Genomic DNA, 14,252 nt, shown 5'->3' with positions numbered 1-14,252 from the left:
GGCTGGGGAGCAACGCAGTCCCTGGTTCAGAGTTCTCTGCTCAGCTGGTGGCAGCATTCAGATCCGTGAGGCTAGCGTGTCAAGGAGTCAGGGGATCAGTGTTTTGCTTTGCTGGGTCCCGAGTCCCCGGAAGAATGTCCAGGCCTCAGCAGGCACGGGGGCAGCCCCTACTTAACGTGTCCAAACCCTGCTCCTCCCACTGACATTTTGGAGTTAGGGACACATCAACTGATAGATCAACGGAGTGTGTTGCGCTCCAGATGCTTCTCCTTAGCATCAGTGCTAAGAAGAAAAATACATCGGGGAAGGGGATGGCACACCTCAGAGAGGTACAGCTCTACATGTGGGAGCAGGGCCAGAGCAGGCCTCGCTGAGCAAATATTTGAGGACAGACTCAAAAGACATGAGGGATTGGGCAATGCGGATAACTGGAGGAAGCACATTCCCGGCAGAGGAAACAGCAAGTGCAGAGGCCTCGAGGCTGGGACGTTGCCGGGCATGTGTGAGGGTGAGGAGAAAGCCAGTGTGGCCAGGGCAGCGTGGGAGCTGGAATCCTTCCTAGGTGTTCAAAGCTTTCCTCTGGAGTCCACGGGAGCCCCAGAGGGTCCTGAGCAGCTTAGCGTGGTCTGACCGAGGTTCTGGAAGGGTCCCCCTGACTGTGTGTGGAGAAGGGACTGTCAGGGCCTGGGAAGAAGGGTGGCAACCAGAGAGGAGATAACTGCAATGGTCCAGGCAGAAGGGCGCGGTGGCCAGGCCCAGGGGAAGACACTGGAGGTGGGGACGTGGCGGGAGGTCACGATCTCATAGTCTAGATCTGGTCTAGAGGCGGACAGGACACCCTGCTGGACCAGATGTAGCAGAAATCAAGAAACCAGGGGCGGCTCCAAGGTTTCAGGCTGAGCGGCAGGAAGGACGGAGCCTCCCCCTTAGGGAGGCACAAGCACCGTGCTGGCTCCCAGGGGAGGACGGATGTGGGTGGGACAGCCCTTCCTGGGGCCACGGGGGACCCCGGCAAAGCCCTGCCCCCAGTATGTGGGCCTAGCTTTCTGACAGCCCCTAGTTCAGACGAAGATCCTTCCTCTGCCCCCCATTCCATCCCTGGCACAAGCTCCTGTTGTGCAGAAGCCACCACGTGTCCTCTCCCCGTCAACACTGAAGAGCAGCAAACTCTTCTGTGAGCCCTCATCGTGTGCCTGGCAGGGTCCTCTTCTTTACATTTGTGAATTCGTTTGATCATCACAGCAGTTCAAAGAGGTGGGGACTGTTATCTGCATCTACTTCATGGATGGGGAAACTAAGGTCCAGAGAGGTTAAGTCACTGAAGTCTTAGATCACACAGCTAACAAGTGGCAGAGGCAGGATTTGATGCCAGGGTTCATGCTCTTAACCATGCTACCACTGTCTCATGAACTGCTCACCATTGACCATGAAGAGTCAAACTGGAGGACTGGGGTTGGGGGCGGGGCTCAGCCACCCCTCCCAGCATCTACCCCATGCTGTGTCTCTATCCTGCACATCAACTGAAGGGGTGGATATTATGGTGATCGTGCCCATTCTACAGATGAGAAAACTGAGGCGCAGAGAGAGGAAGTGCCATGCCCAAAGTCACACAGCCAAAGCATGAGGACCCAGGGTTCTGGGGCTCCAGACCCCATTCTGTTCCCACGTCCACACTACCTGTGCATGTCACCTGCCTCTCACCCTGGTAGGGAGGGAGGTGTTCAGGGGTATGAGGGCCATGCTGAGTTTCCTTCCGGTTGGCTGGCAGAGGATCAAGAAGCAGGCTGAGGATGTGGAGAGGTGACTCGGGGACAGCACAGCTCTTTGGGCTTGTAGATTCTATCTGACAGCAACCAACGTTTCTGAGGCCAGTGCTGGGCCAGGCTTGGGGTGGGGGGTATGGAGGCAGGAACACACAGCCAAGTGTCTGAGAGAGGTTGAGGCCCTAGTTGCCTCTGACGCCACAGGAAATGGCGGGGGGGACTGTCATAGGAGTTCACATTGAGAGCAGCCCAGGGGAGCAGGTGCTCGTGAACCTCTCCTTTGCGCAGCCTGTTTAATCTCTTCAGAACTTAGCTTCCACTTCTGTGAAACGGGTTGATAATGCCTGCCTCAGAAGACTTGTCAGGACTCACTTTGTGAGGTGCTTTGCTCCCTCTCTAACCGGCCGCCGTGGTCTTTTAGGATGAAGAGCACAGGAGCAAGCACATCGCGGATGGTCTGGAGACGCAGAACCTGCTGGGCAATGGAGCAAAAAACAAAGTGCTTTGGTCACTTTCTTTACCTGTGAAGTGATGCCTTCCCTCTATTTCATACGTACCCAGAAGCTCTCAGACCCCTGATGAGGTGAGTATCAAGATCATTGTAACCGGGGACTTCCCTGGTGGTCCAGTGGCTAAGATTCTGCACTCCCTAAGCAGGTGGTCCGGGTTCAGTCCCTGGTCAGGAAACTAGATCTTGCATGCTGCAACTAAGACCTGGAGCTGCCAGACAAATTTTTCAAAACAATCATCTTCAATGAACAGATAAGAAAACTGACACCCGGTTAAGTTATGAGACCTAACCAGGTCACAGAGCTGGGAAGGGATGAAGTGGGAATTCAACCCTGACTCACTGGGCTTCCCTGGTGGCTCAGACAGTTTAAAAAAAAAAAAAAAAATCTGTCTCCAGTGCAGGAGATCCCGGTTCGACCCCTGAGTCAGGAAGATCCCTGGAGAAGAAAATGGCAACCCACTCCAGTATTCTTGCCTGGAGAATTCTATGGATGCTTTTGAACTGTGGTGTTGGAGAAGACTCTTGAGAGTCCCTTGGACTGCAAGGAGATCCAACCAGTCCATTCTGAAGGAGATCAGCCCTGGGATTTCTTTGGAAGGAATGTTGCTAAAGCTGAAACTCCAGTACTTTGGCCACCTCATGCGAAGAGTTGACTCATTGGAAAAGACTCTGATGCTGGGAGGGATTGGGGGCAGGAGGAGAAGGGGACGACCGAGGATGAGATGGCTGGATGGGATCACTGACTCGATGGCCGTGAGTCTGGGTGAACTCCGGGAGTTGGTGATGGACAGGGAGGCCTGGCGTGCTGCAATTCATGGGGTCGCAAAGAGTCGGACACGACTGAGAGACTGAACTGAACTGAACCACAGGGTTGCAAAGAGTTGGATGTGATTGAGGAAATAACACTTTCACTTTCTTTCACTCTGCCTCCTCAGCTTTGCCTCTCGTATTACAAACCTGAGATCACAATAGCTTCGGTTTTTCTTGAGCACTTATTGTGTGCCTTGTGCTATTCTGAGCACTTCACATATTAATCTAGACCTCCAGTGGTTCAGACAGGTGCTGCTTCGGTCCCATTCTACACGCGAAGAAAGAGGTCAGGTAACTTATACAAGGTCTGGCTGTATGGCCCTTGGTCTTAGGGCACCACGCTCCACTTGAGAGGGTCAGCCCAGTGCCCGGCACCCAGTCAGTGCTTAATACACTGCTAAACCTTGGAAAAGGATACAGAGATAAGCAGGGCTTTCCCATTCTAAGCCACACTGAGTGCTCGCTTGAGAATTCACCCTTCCCTGTTCCCACCCCTTCCTGCCAGTCTCGCCCGCCAGAGGAGAAACTGCTGTGGGCCCTCTTCCCGTCTCCCCCTTCCCCTGGGGAGGTTCTGTACAGCGTCCACGGGGTCACGGGGCTGCTGGCCGGAGGGCTGGCGAGAACCCGAGTTTGGCCAGGTTATCAAGTTTCGTGGTCAGCCACCTTCGCCCCTGACCAGAGCTGTCTTTCCAAAACAGAACATTCAGTCACCACCCGTCCCTGTGCTCAGCTGTCCTTGTGCTCCTGACCTCGCTTCCTGCCCACCCGCCCGTTTGTTTTCCTCCCCCCCCCAACCCCAGTATCGTTGTCTCTTACTGACATCTCGCGAAGATGACCAGGGCAGGCAAGACAGAGTCAGAAAGAGAAGCTGAGAGGCCGAGACAGGGAGAGAATCGGAGAGGCTGTCGGGCACTGACGGATCAAGACAGAGGCCGGTCGCGAGAGAGACAAAGGGGGTTCAGACAGAGGTGGAGAGGCAGAGAGAGGGGGAGCCACAGAGAGAGGGAGCCCCGCAGACACCCCTGCCATTCTGCATCCATGGTCTTGGGTCTCCTTGCTGTGGATCTGAACCTTCTCCCAAGTCTGCAGCAGCTCCTGCCGCCACCCCTGCCAGCCCCTCCCTCACCCCATGCACAATTCCTGCCCGACTCCCTCCCACCCTCCTTCTCCAGGAAGCCCTCCCTGCTCCCACGGGGCCCTAGCTGCCTTTCCCTCACCAGGCTGGTGTGGTCCACTTGTCGGTGTGTCTCCTCCACTGGCTGTCCACGCCCCGAGGGCAGGAACTGGGTCTGCCTGGCTCGTGCGGCACCCCTTGCACCAGCACAGTCTCTGACCCGCTTGCTGCTCCGTGTACACCGGCTGCCTTTGCATCACCCTGGAGAAGCTCTCGCTGGTGGCCCTGTCACTGTCTGTGTTTCACTGTATGATTGTTGCTGTAGGGTCTGCGTCCCCTCTGGCCCCAGGAAGCCGGAGTCTGAGTTTTGTGTATTCATCCCCCTTTCTTTCTCTCCAGTGCCTGGAAGAGTGTATGGAACAGAGTAGGCACCCAGCTATCGGGGGAAGGAATGAATACCCAGTGGTTTAACTGCTAGCTCTCTGGAGGGGTCATTATTATTATTGATTGTTATTGGAGGACGGTTCGATTTACAATGCTGTGTTGGTTTCTTCTGTGTAGCAAAGTGACGCTCCCTGGAGGTTTTGAATCTTATGTCTTAGTCCATTTGAATCCAGCTCAAAGTCTTCCTGTTGCCATTCCGATCAAGCCCTGAGTCCCTCCTGAGGCCTGTGAGGCCCTGCATGCTCTGGCCCCTACCGCCCTCTCTCTCCGCCTTGCTCTGTCCTTCCCACACCCCCTCACTGGCACCCGTGTCGCCATTCCCCAGGGCACCATACATGGTAGACAGTCTCAGCCCCCTCAACACCCCACCATACATCATGCCAGCAGAGTCGTTGTTTTTCTTCTGTGAACAAGACTGCCTAGCAAATGGAGCACATTTATACAAACAACCTCAATGTCACCAGCGGACCTTGGTCGCTGTGGGACAGTCTCCAAGGTTTGGCCGGCCAGCTGCCCAGGGCCTTGTCCCAAGACAGAACTTGAGTCCTAGCCTCAAAAGAGCTGCCTGGGTGGGACGGGGGGTGTCCTGGGTCTGACCTTCCTGTCCTGCAAGAAGGGAGGAAAGAAAGTCGTGGGGAGCCCTGGAAAGTGGTGCTAACTGAGGAGACTCCATCGTCCTCTGCGCTCAGAGCTGGCCCCAGCTCCTCCAGAAAGCTCCATGGCCGCCTTCCTTGCTTCCGGGGACCCTTGCTCTCACCCTCATCATATTTTAGCAGCTCATATCACGTTCTGCTGAAATTCTCCACTGGACCGTTTCCTCCACTGGACTGTGCTCCAAGTGGCTAAGGCCAAGTCTTCTGTATCCTGGTGTCCCCAGGGCTCAGGTCTGGCATGTGGGAGGCATCAGTGAACACACGCTGAACAAGAAAGTGATTACTGAGCAAGTACTTCCTGCCTTGGCTCATATTTACTGCTGTCTCTATCACTAGGCCACGTGCCCAAGACCTCGTCTCCTTTATCTTTGTTCTCCAGCATCTATTGCTGCTCAACACAGAGGAGGAGTTATGGAATATATGTGGAAAAAGTGAATGAATGAACTCTTCCTATACCATCCCTCGTATCTGTCTCTCCCATCGCACTCTGAGGTCAGGCACCAAGCCTTGTTTGTTTCTAGTGTCTCTGAGTCTAGCATACTGCTCAGCACAAAGGCGATAGTTGGTATGTTTTTATTGAGTACATGGATAATGGACAGATGGATGATGTTTGAATGTATGGATCAGTGAAGAAGTGAATGGAAGGCTGGATAGAGCTGAGTAAATTGGGTAGGTGGATAGAAGTGTGGGTGAATGGATTGCTGGGTACAAGGATGGCTGGATGGATGGAGAATGACTGAATTCATGGATCAGTGGAGGAATAAATGGAAGGTTGGCGAGACTGAATCGGACAGGTGGATGGATATGTGAGTGGGTGAATTGTTGGCAGAAAGATAGATGGGTAGACGGAAGGCAGGACAGAGAAGTGCCACAGTCCAGGTTGGGAATGGAGGGAAATAATGCTTTACACTGCCCCCATCTCAAAGTCACCATTTTTGAAGAACTAAATGAGGTCAAAGAATGAGTCAGCTAGAGTTTTCACGTGAGGGATATTTAGCAGGAAAAAAAAAATAATGTGAGAAGGAAGAGCCTCTGAGCCTCTGAGATTCTCAAGCAAAATCCTGCAAGTTGGTTATGCTTTCTTGCAGTGTTGGCATGTTATTTATTGAGCGCTCACCATATGTGGTGCCTCTGGGTTTCATCTGAAGTAGGAAGAAGTCTGAGATGCTGACCCTGACTGGGAGTGTGGTCAGAGTCAGACACAACGGTGCTGTGACTGCAATGGGTCTTCTTGGTGGAAGCTGGGTGCACTCTGAAGAGCAAAGGTTTTGGAGATACACAGGGGGTTTGTCTCCCGATTCCTTCTCTGTGTGGCCTCAAGCAAATTGCTTGACCCCTCTCTCCAAACCTAGATTCCAAACCCAGATTTGCTCATCCTACCTTGTAGAGTTGCTGCCAGCCCGTGCTTATGAAATGCAAGACCCAGGCCTGGATGTGACTGACAAACACTGAGGTGGGCCTCAGCTTGCAACGCTGCCCGAACTTCTTAACTTTTCCGTTCCTGCCTTTCAATGCGCCGCAACCTTCCTGCAGTGAGGACCATAAACCAGGGAAGAGCTGGGGTTGGCGAACCCAGTGCATCTGGATTCAAGTTCGGCCTCCTCCACGCCCCCACTGCTCGGTTTCAGACAAGCCCCTGGGCCCGTCTGAACTTCAAATCCCACATCTACCTCCAAGGCCTCCTTGCTGTTTCTCAAACACAGCTGTTATGCCTGCACCCAAGCTGCGAGAGAGGCTGAGAAAGTGAATTTTCTCGTGTCTGCCGTGGGGAGGCATGGGCTCCCCAGGTTGATGCTCTGCACACAGATCTGCCCTGAGACACAGTGCAGGGTGGGGAGGGGGTCTGGAAAGGCAGACAGAAGACATGGGCGTCTCACCCCATCCCAAAGAGGAGTTCCGTCCCCTGCTGTTTACATATGACTATGTAACATATTTATTCATTTATTTTCCACTCTGTTCTCTCAACACTGCTATTGTCAGTTTCATGACAGGAACTTCTGTGTCCTCAGGGACTGAAGCCCAGCCAGGCACACAGTTTGTGTTAAATAAATGTGTTGGATAAATGGATGGATAGATGACTGGATGGATAATGGATGAATTGATAGGTAACTAGCCAGGCACAACAGAATTAAGTAAAGAGCTTAAACACACACACACTCACACACACACACACACGTGCCTACGTGGGGCGTTTCGCTGAATCCTCGTGGTCAACCTCCGAGCGGGCAGCTAACACTACCCTTTTTTTTTCAGAGCACAAACCTGAGGCTCGGAGAGGTAAAGTCAGCGACCTCAGGTCACATAGCCAGAAAGTGGAGGAGCTAAGAGTCCAGGTAAGGTCAGTGTGATTCCGAAACCCAAGCCTGACCTGATCGGGTCAGTGGGGCCACGCGGGACCCTGGGGTTTTCAGTCCCCAGGTGGTTCTGACGTGTAGTCGGGACAAGGACCCGGGGGCCAGACCAGCCAGGTCTGGGGACAGCGAGCCGCCTTTGGGGCCGGCTACCGCCTCCTGCTCTGCCTCGCAGCCTGTTTCCTCTTCTCTGAAGTGGAGGCGATGGCAGTGCCTGCCTCAGGGGGTTTCGGGTGGAGGCAAGGAGCGGAGCAGAGCCACAGGGTAGGAAGTTCAGGGCGGAAACCGCCCTGCAGAGGCCGTAGGTTTCCTCACTGCGCAGGGGGCTGTCGTCTGTCCTGCGCCTTCTCCCAGCTTCCCTGGGCGCAGACACATTCCAAACCCCTAGTTTAGAGCCTGAGATAAGAGGCAGGAGACCTCTTGGGGGCATTCAGGAGGCTCGGAAAGGGCCGAGCAGGGCTGCTGTAGTGACTCTGCGCTGAGAACACACGTCCACTGGTGTGTGACCCCGCTGACCACAACCGCGCGGTTCATGACAGCAAAAGCCAGGAAACCAGCGCCACGGTGGTAACAGCTGGGGCGTGCTGAGAGCAACGCTTCTCAATTCAGAACCGGTGACGTCTGGGGCTGGGTAGTCTCTCTAGGGGCTTCCCTGGTGGCTCAGATGGTAAAGAAGCTGCCTGTAATGCCTGAGACCCAGGTTCAATCCTTGGGTTGGGAAGATCCCTTGGAGAAGGGACTGGCTACCCACTCCAGTATTCTTGCCTGGGAAATCCCATGGACAGAGGGGCCTGGCGGACTGCTGTCCATGGAGTCGCAGAGAGTCGGACTCAGCTGGGCGACTGACCACAGCACACAGCACACTCCCCGAGGAGGGAGTCTGCTCTGTGCTTTGCAGGATGCTGACAGCGTCCCTGGCCTCGGTCCACTAGACGCCGGTAGCTTCTTCCCTGCCCCAGTGGTAAAGGTCTCCCGACACTGCCGCATGTCCCCTAGGAGGACAGAATCGCCCGAGAGCGTCTGGTGGAGAGCCTGCTCCACGCCAAGCCCTGCAGCCTGCGCTCTGCGGGAGCTGCTTCCTCTGGGCCCTCATCACACCCAGAGGCGGCGGCTCTTCCTTCCCCGGCGCAGATGCAGACGCGGGGAGGCGGCTGGTTTGTCCCCGGTCACGGAGCTGGCATTTCAGCACAGCAGTGACTTGAATCTGTGATAACTCCCAGGGCCCTCTTTTTCTAGGCACTTTCTGTGGGTTCCTTGGCTTTCTCTCCATTCACAATTGTGTTGTCTGTGACTCGAGGTCATTTCATTTCTTCTTTCCCCGTCTGGCCACCTTGGCACATTCGAGGAAAAAACTTGCATGACATGAACTATAGCTCAGGTAGATGCTATAATCTACACAGAGATTCTTTCAGGAACTTAGGTCTCCTCAATTATTGACTTTCGGAAAATACAGAAAGAAAAGAAAACACGACATCTCTGATAGGACTCCCCACAAAAGCTAACTTTCCAACAATTTTGCCCTTGGAGTGGCTTCCTCTGTTTAGAAATTTTGTTGCGCAGTTGCAATCACACTCGACATATAATTTCAAATCTATAATTTCCTAAACTGTACAATTTTTTAATGTTATCACAGAATCCTCTTGGACGTTATTTTAATTGTTGTTATTGTGGCAAAGACCCATGCTTCCCTCTAATTCTCTGATCTCTCCCTCTTCTTTAGTAATAGAAATCTCAAATTTTAGCTGGGCAAGTGACCACCCAGAAAAAAAACTACGTTCCCCAGCCTTTTTTTTTTTTTGGCTATACCATGTGGCATGTGGGATATTAGTTCCCCAATCAGGGATCAAACCTGTGCCTTCTGCATCAGAAGCTTGGAGTCTAAACCACTGGATCACCAGGCAAGTCCCTCCCCAGTCTCTCTTGCAGCTAGGTGTGTTCATGTGACAAGTTCTGGCCAGTGGGGTATAATATCCAAGTCCTCACTGAGAGAGTGCCTGTGCTTTTTTCCCATCCTCCTCACTGGCTGGAATGCAGAGTTGTGGCCAGAGCTGAGTGGCTATCTTGGGCCATGGTAGAACCCCAAAAGAAAGAATCCCTGACAAATGTATGAAGCCACCCCGCCAGCCCTGGACTAACACCTCCACACTCCTCTTGTGTCAGAGAGAAACAGACTTTCCTTTCACCTGTTACTTTGGTTTCCTTTGGCCACTCAAGGGTGTACCTAACCCTGAGCATCCCACGAGCATTTAACCCTGAGCGTCCCACGAGCATTTAACCCTGAGCGTCCCACTAACATTTAACCCTGAGCGTCCCACAAGCGTTTAACCCTGAGCGCCCCACTAACATTTAACCTTGAGTGCCTGAGCGCCCCACGAGCATCTGACCCTGAGCGCCCCACTAAAATTTAACCCTGAGCGCCCCACAAGCATTTAACCCTGAGCGCCCCACGAGCATTTGGCTGGAGGAATCAGTTCTTGTCTTCTTTTCAGGATCATTGCCTGATTAACTGAAACTGTTCCCTGATCACTGGGTGTTCAGGTAGTTTCTGATTCCTCACTCCTCTACATAATTCTACTGCAAACATCTTTGTGCATCTTTCACTATTTGTGATTATCTCCTCAGATTAGAATTCCAGAAGAGGGATTTAGGAGTCAAAGAACATGAATAATCTTGTTGTTGTTGTTGTTCAGTTGCTAAGTCATGTCAAACTCCGTGACCCCATGGACTGCAGCACACCAGACTGCTGTGTGTTCCACTGTCTCCCGGAGTTTGCTCAAATTCATGTCCACTGAGTTGGGATGCTATCCAACTGTCTCACCCTCTGCTGCTCCCCTCTCCTCCTGCCTTCTATCTTTCCCAGCATCAGGGTCTTTTCCAATGAGTTGGCTCTTTGCATCAGGTGGCCAAAGTATTGGAGCTTCAGCTTTAGCATCAGTCCTTCCAATGAACATTCATAATACCTGTTAGTACTTGTCATCCCAGGGGGGCCACAGAGTTAGAACTGAGGGCTATTCAGCCAGAAACGAGGCCCAGGTCTTCTGGAAGGGCTGTTCAGAAGGGAGCCTATTTGCTCTCCTGGGACCCCTCCCAATGCATCCTCCTCCACACCTCTTGTGTGGAGGACCAGGTCCATTCTCCTCCACACCTCTTGTCCTGCCCTTCTCTGATTACAGGCGTGTCTGACTGGTGGAGCCTCAAGTCCCAGACCTGCACCAAGCTGCAAGGGAGGCTGGGAATGTGCGTCTTCTGGCGTCTCTGTCGGGGAGCTGTGGCCACCAGGGTAGGAACGTCCCTGACGTGGAGGATGCAACGTGCGGGGCAGCCAGAAAGTAGGGCAGAGCTTAGTTCCACAAGCAAAGACCCAGCTGGGCCTGTGGGAGGAATGCAGAGAGGTTTCTGGCATCACTTTTCCATTTCTTCTCCACTTATGATGAAGGAACAGCAGGCCATAAAGGCGACAAGGATATGATTCCTGGTTGTGTCAGCCTCACAGTTAACCCAGCTCTGCAAGAGCTGAGTGAGGGCCGGCAATCCACGTCTGTCAGGACACAGGCCCCTTTCTCTCTCCACCACCCGAGGCCAGCAAGTCAACCTGGATGTCCTCCTCCAGCTGTGGTTGTGTCTCTCTGACCACTGACCACACCCCTTAAGGGGAGGGCCCGTTTGTCTTGCCCACTGTAGTCCTCCCAGCACCCAGACAGGCTCTGGCACACAGAGGGTGCCCAACAGATAAATCTTGAATGAATGAATAATGACAGTCAGTTCTCAGCCTTGGAAGGAAGCTTGGAATCTTGCAATTAGCATTTCTTGATTCAACCAATATTGAACGCCTACAATGCTCCATAAAGAAGATTGAGCACTGAAAAATTGATACTTTCTAACTGGTGGTGCTGGAAAAGATTCTTGAGAGTCCCTTGGACAGCAAGGAGATCAAACCAGTCAATTCCAAAGGAAATCAACCCTGAATAAGTCATTAGAAGGACCGATGCTAAAGCTGAAGCTCCAAAACTTTGACCACCTGATGCAAAGAGCTGACTCATTAGAAAAGACCCTGATGCTGGGAAAGACTGAGGACAGGAGGAGAAGGGGGAGCAGAGGATGAGATGGCTAGATTGTATTACTGACTCAGCGGACATGAATTTGAGCAAACTCCGGGAGACAGTGAAGGACAGGGGAGCCTGGTGCACCGCAGTCCCTGGGTTCACAGAGTCGGACACAACTGAGCGACTGAACAACAACAAGACTCCAGGTTCTGTTTTCGGTGCTGGGGATACTGTAGGAAAGGTAACAAGCACAGTCGGTGGGGCTGGACACTAAATGTGAGTACGATCCAGAGTACGGACATCATGAAACATAATGCGACGTGATAGTCACTGCTCAGTCCTTTACGACCCCATGGACTGTAGCCTACCAGGCTCCTCTGTCTGTGGGATTTTTCCAGGCAAGAATACTGCAGTGGGTTGCCATTTCCTTCTCCAGGGGATCTTCCCACCCAGAGATCAAACCCAGTTCTCCTACATCGCAGGCGGATTCTTTACTATTGAGCCACTGACACTTCATTGGTTTCACAGGTCCATTGTTTTTTGGGACAAATCAAGATTTACTGTTTCTCCCTGACATGTTTTTCCAGAGAAGCTTAAGAGTGAAAAACCTGAGCCACTTTAGGAAGTTTTAGGAAGAAAAGAAGCTTTAGGAAGAAAGATAACACTGGATAAGTAACTTAGAGAGACTAATTAAAAAAAAAGAAAAAAAGTTGTTGTGAAGTCCTGTCTTAGAAGACATTTGAGCAGAGACCTGAAGTAAGCAAGCCGGGAGAAGTGTATTCCAGGCAGAGGAAACAGCCGGTGCAAGGGCCCTGAGGTAGGAATGAGCTTGATATGTGCTGTTTGCACCAAGGCAGCCAGGAAGGGAAGGGTTATACCAAGTTTCCCAACTTCAGCAAATCTACGGAACACTTCACTGGCAACTGGCGGAAGCAGTGGGATGGGAGTGGGATGAGTTTTTCACTCTTAAGCTTCTCTGGAAAAACATGTCAGGGAGAAACAGTAAATCTTGATTTGTCCCAAAAAACAATGGGCCTGTGAAACCAATGAAGTGTCAGGCTGAAAGTAAATGGCCAAAGGGCTGGGGCACGGGTGGCTCATGTGGAATTCGTTAACGGATCTGCATTTGAAAAAGAATTTCCCAGTTCGGGGCAGAAGCCTCTGGTCAGCATCAAAAAGATGTTTATTGTGGTGCCTCCGTGCAGACATGAAAAATGGAGATTTGCTGCCTAGCTGGAGATGTGGAAAGATGTACCCGATATGTTAAGCGGGGAAAAAATAGGTCACAGGGTAGTGTAATATATTATGTGACCCTTTAGGGCAGTTACCCATTCATTCATTCATTTGGAAAATATTCAGTACAGGCCTGCTCTGCGTGGCCACCCTGTGGCTGTGGGGGACGCAGACGTGACCCTCCCTGCCTCCTGGAACTTTCTGCACAGTGGAGAAGGCAGATAATGATCAGAATATCTAATCATCAAATACAAATATATAGTCACAAGCTTTGATCAGAGCTAAAAAAAAAAAAAGATACCTGGGACAGCAAGAATGTGCAGAGACATCAGGTGATGGAAAAAGCCTGAAAGGATGTACTCCAAAATGTGAAAGGGGAAGTAAGGCTTCAGGAGATCCCACTTTTCTTATCTTCCCCCTTCTTCCGTTTGTGTGTTCTAATTTTTTTTAAGCAATGTCATACTTTATAATTAAGCGAATTGAAAAACACAAACAAAACCAAAGTGAATAGAGGAATTGGAAGTCATGTGTCCAAAGATGATTTAACCCCAGGAAAGGAAGGAAGGACATGTGAGAATCTGCTAACTGTGTTGGCTTCCAGGAAGCGGAGCCAGAGGCTGGGGTGGGAGAGACAACCTCATAGCTCACTGGAGGCCCCTTAAGCTGTTTGAGTATGCACGAATGAAAAAACAAACAACAATAATAAAAATAAGCAAAGATACTTTCAAATGAAACTTCAAATCAGGTTTTATTTTTGTGACAAATGAAAAAGGCCAGAGAAGGATCTTAGAACAAATAAATTAACTAAGCCAAATTTCCACAAAAAATCTGTGTGCTTCTCTCTGGAGGGGGCCCTTCTTGTTTTCATCTCCGTACTTTTCCATGTCTCCTATATTTAAAATTAGAAGACTGAAAAAGACAAGGGAAAAGACCTCTGTGCTCTGAAAGGCATTGTTCTGCCTGCTTTTCACAGTAACTCTCTAATGTGCCTGTTCATTGTTCCCATTTGACAGATGAGGAAACTGAGGCTCAGCTGATGAGGCCCCTGGCCAGAGGTCACACAGCTGGATTGAACCCAGGTTGGTCTAACCCCCCAAAGTCTGTTTTAAACCAGGATGCTCAGGTGCCCTTCAAGATGTCCTTCACGGAAATTGGCATTGCTTTTGAAAATCAGAGGGGGAGAAAACCAAACAAACCAAACAAGAAATATGACATTTTTTAAACCACTTCTTCAGGCTCTGATGGGGCCTGAGACCAGCTGGGCTTGGGCAGGATTTCCCGGCAGGGGCACTGTTTGTACTCTGGGCGGGGGGGGGGGGGGGGGGGGGGG

General features: G+C 51.6%; 1 long non-coding RNA gene across 1 annotated transcript; it reads left to right on the top strand.

Moving 5' to 3' along the window:
* The first annotated feature begins 428 nt into the window (after window positions 1–428).
* LOC120869113 lies at window positions 429–2,640 on the top strand. The gene is made up of 2 exons (XR_005722440.1): window positions 429–508; window positions 2,185–2,640. It is a non-coding gene; the product is annotated as an uncharacterized LOC120869113 (long non-coding RNA).
* Window positions 2,641–14,252: the final 11,612 nt, after the last annotated feature.

Source organism: Oryx dammah, unplaced genomic scaffold (genome assembly GCF_014754425.2).
Source record: "Oryx dammah isolate SB20612 unplaced genomic scaffold, SCBI_Odam_1.1 HiC_scaffold_10, whole genome shotgun sequence".
Classification (NCBI taxonomy): domain Eukaryota; kingdom Metazoa; phylum Chordata; class Mammalia; order Artiodactyla; family Bovidae; genus Oryx; species Oryx dammah.
This window is presented reverse-complemented; position numbering and strand designations above follow the sequence as displayed.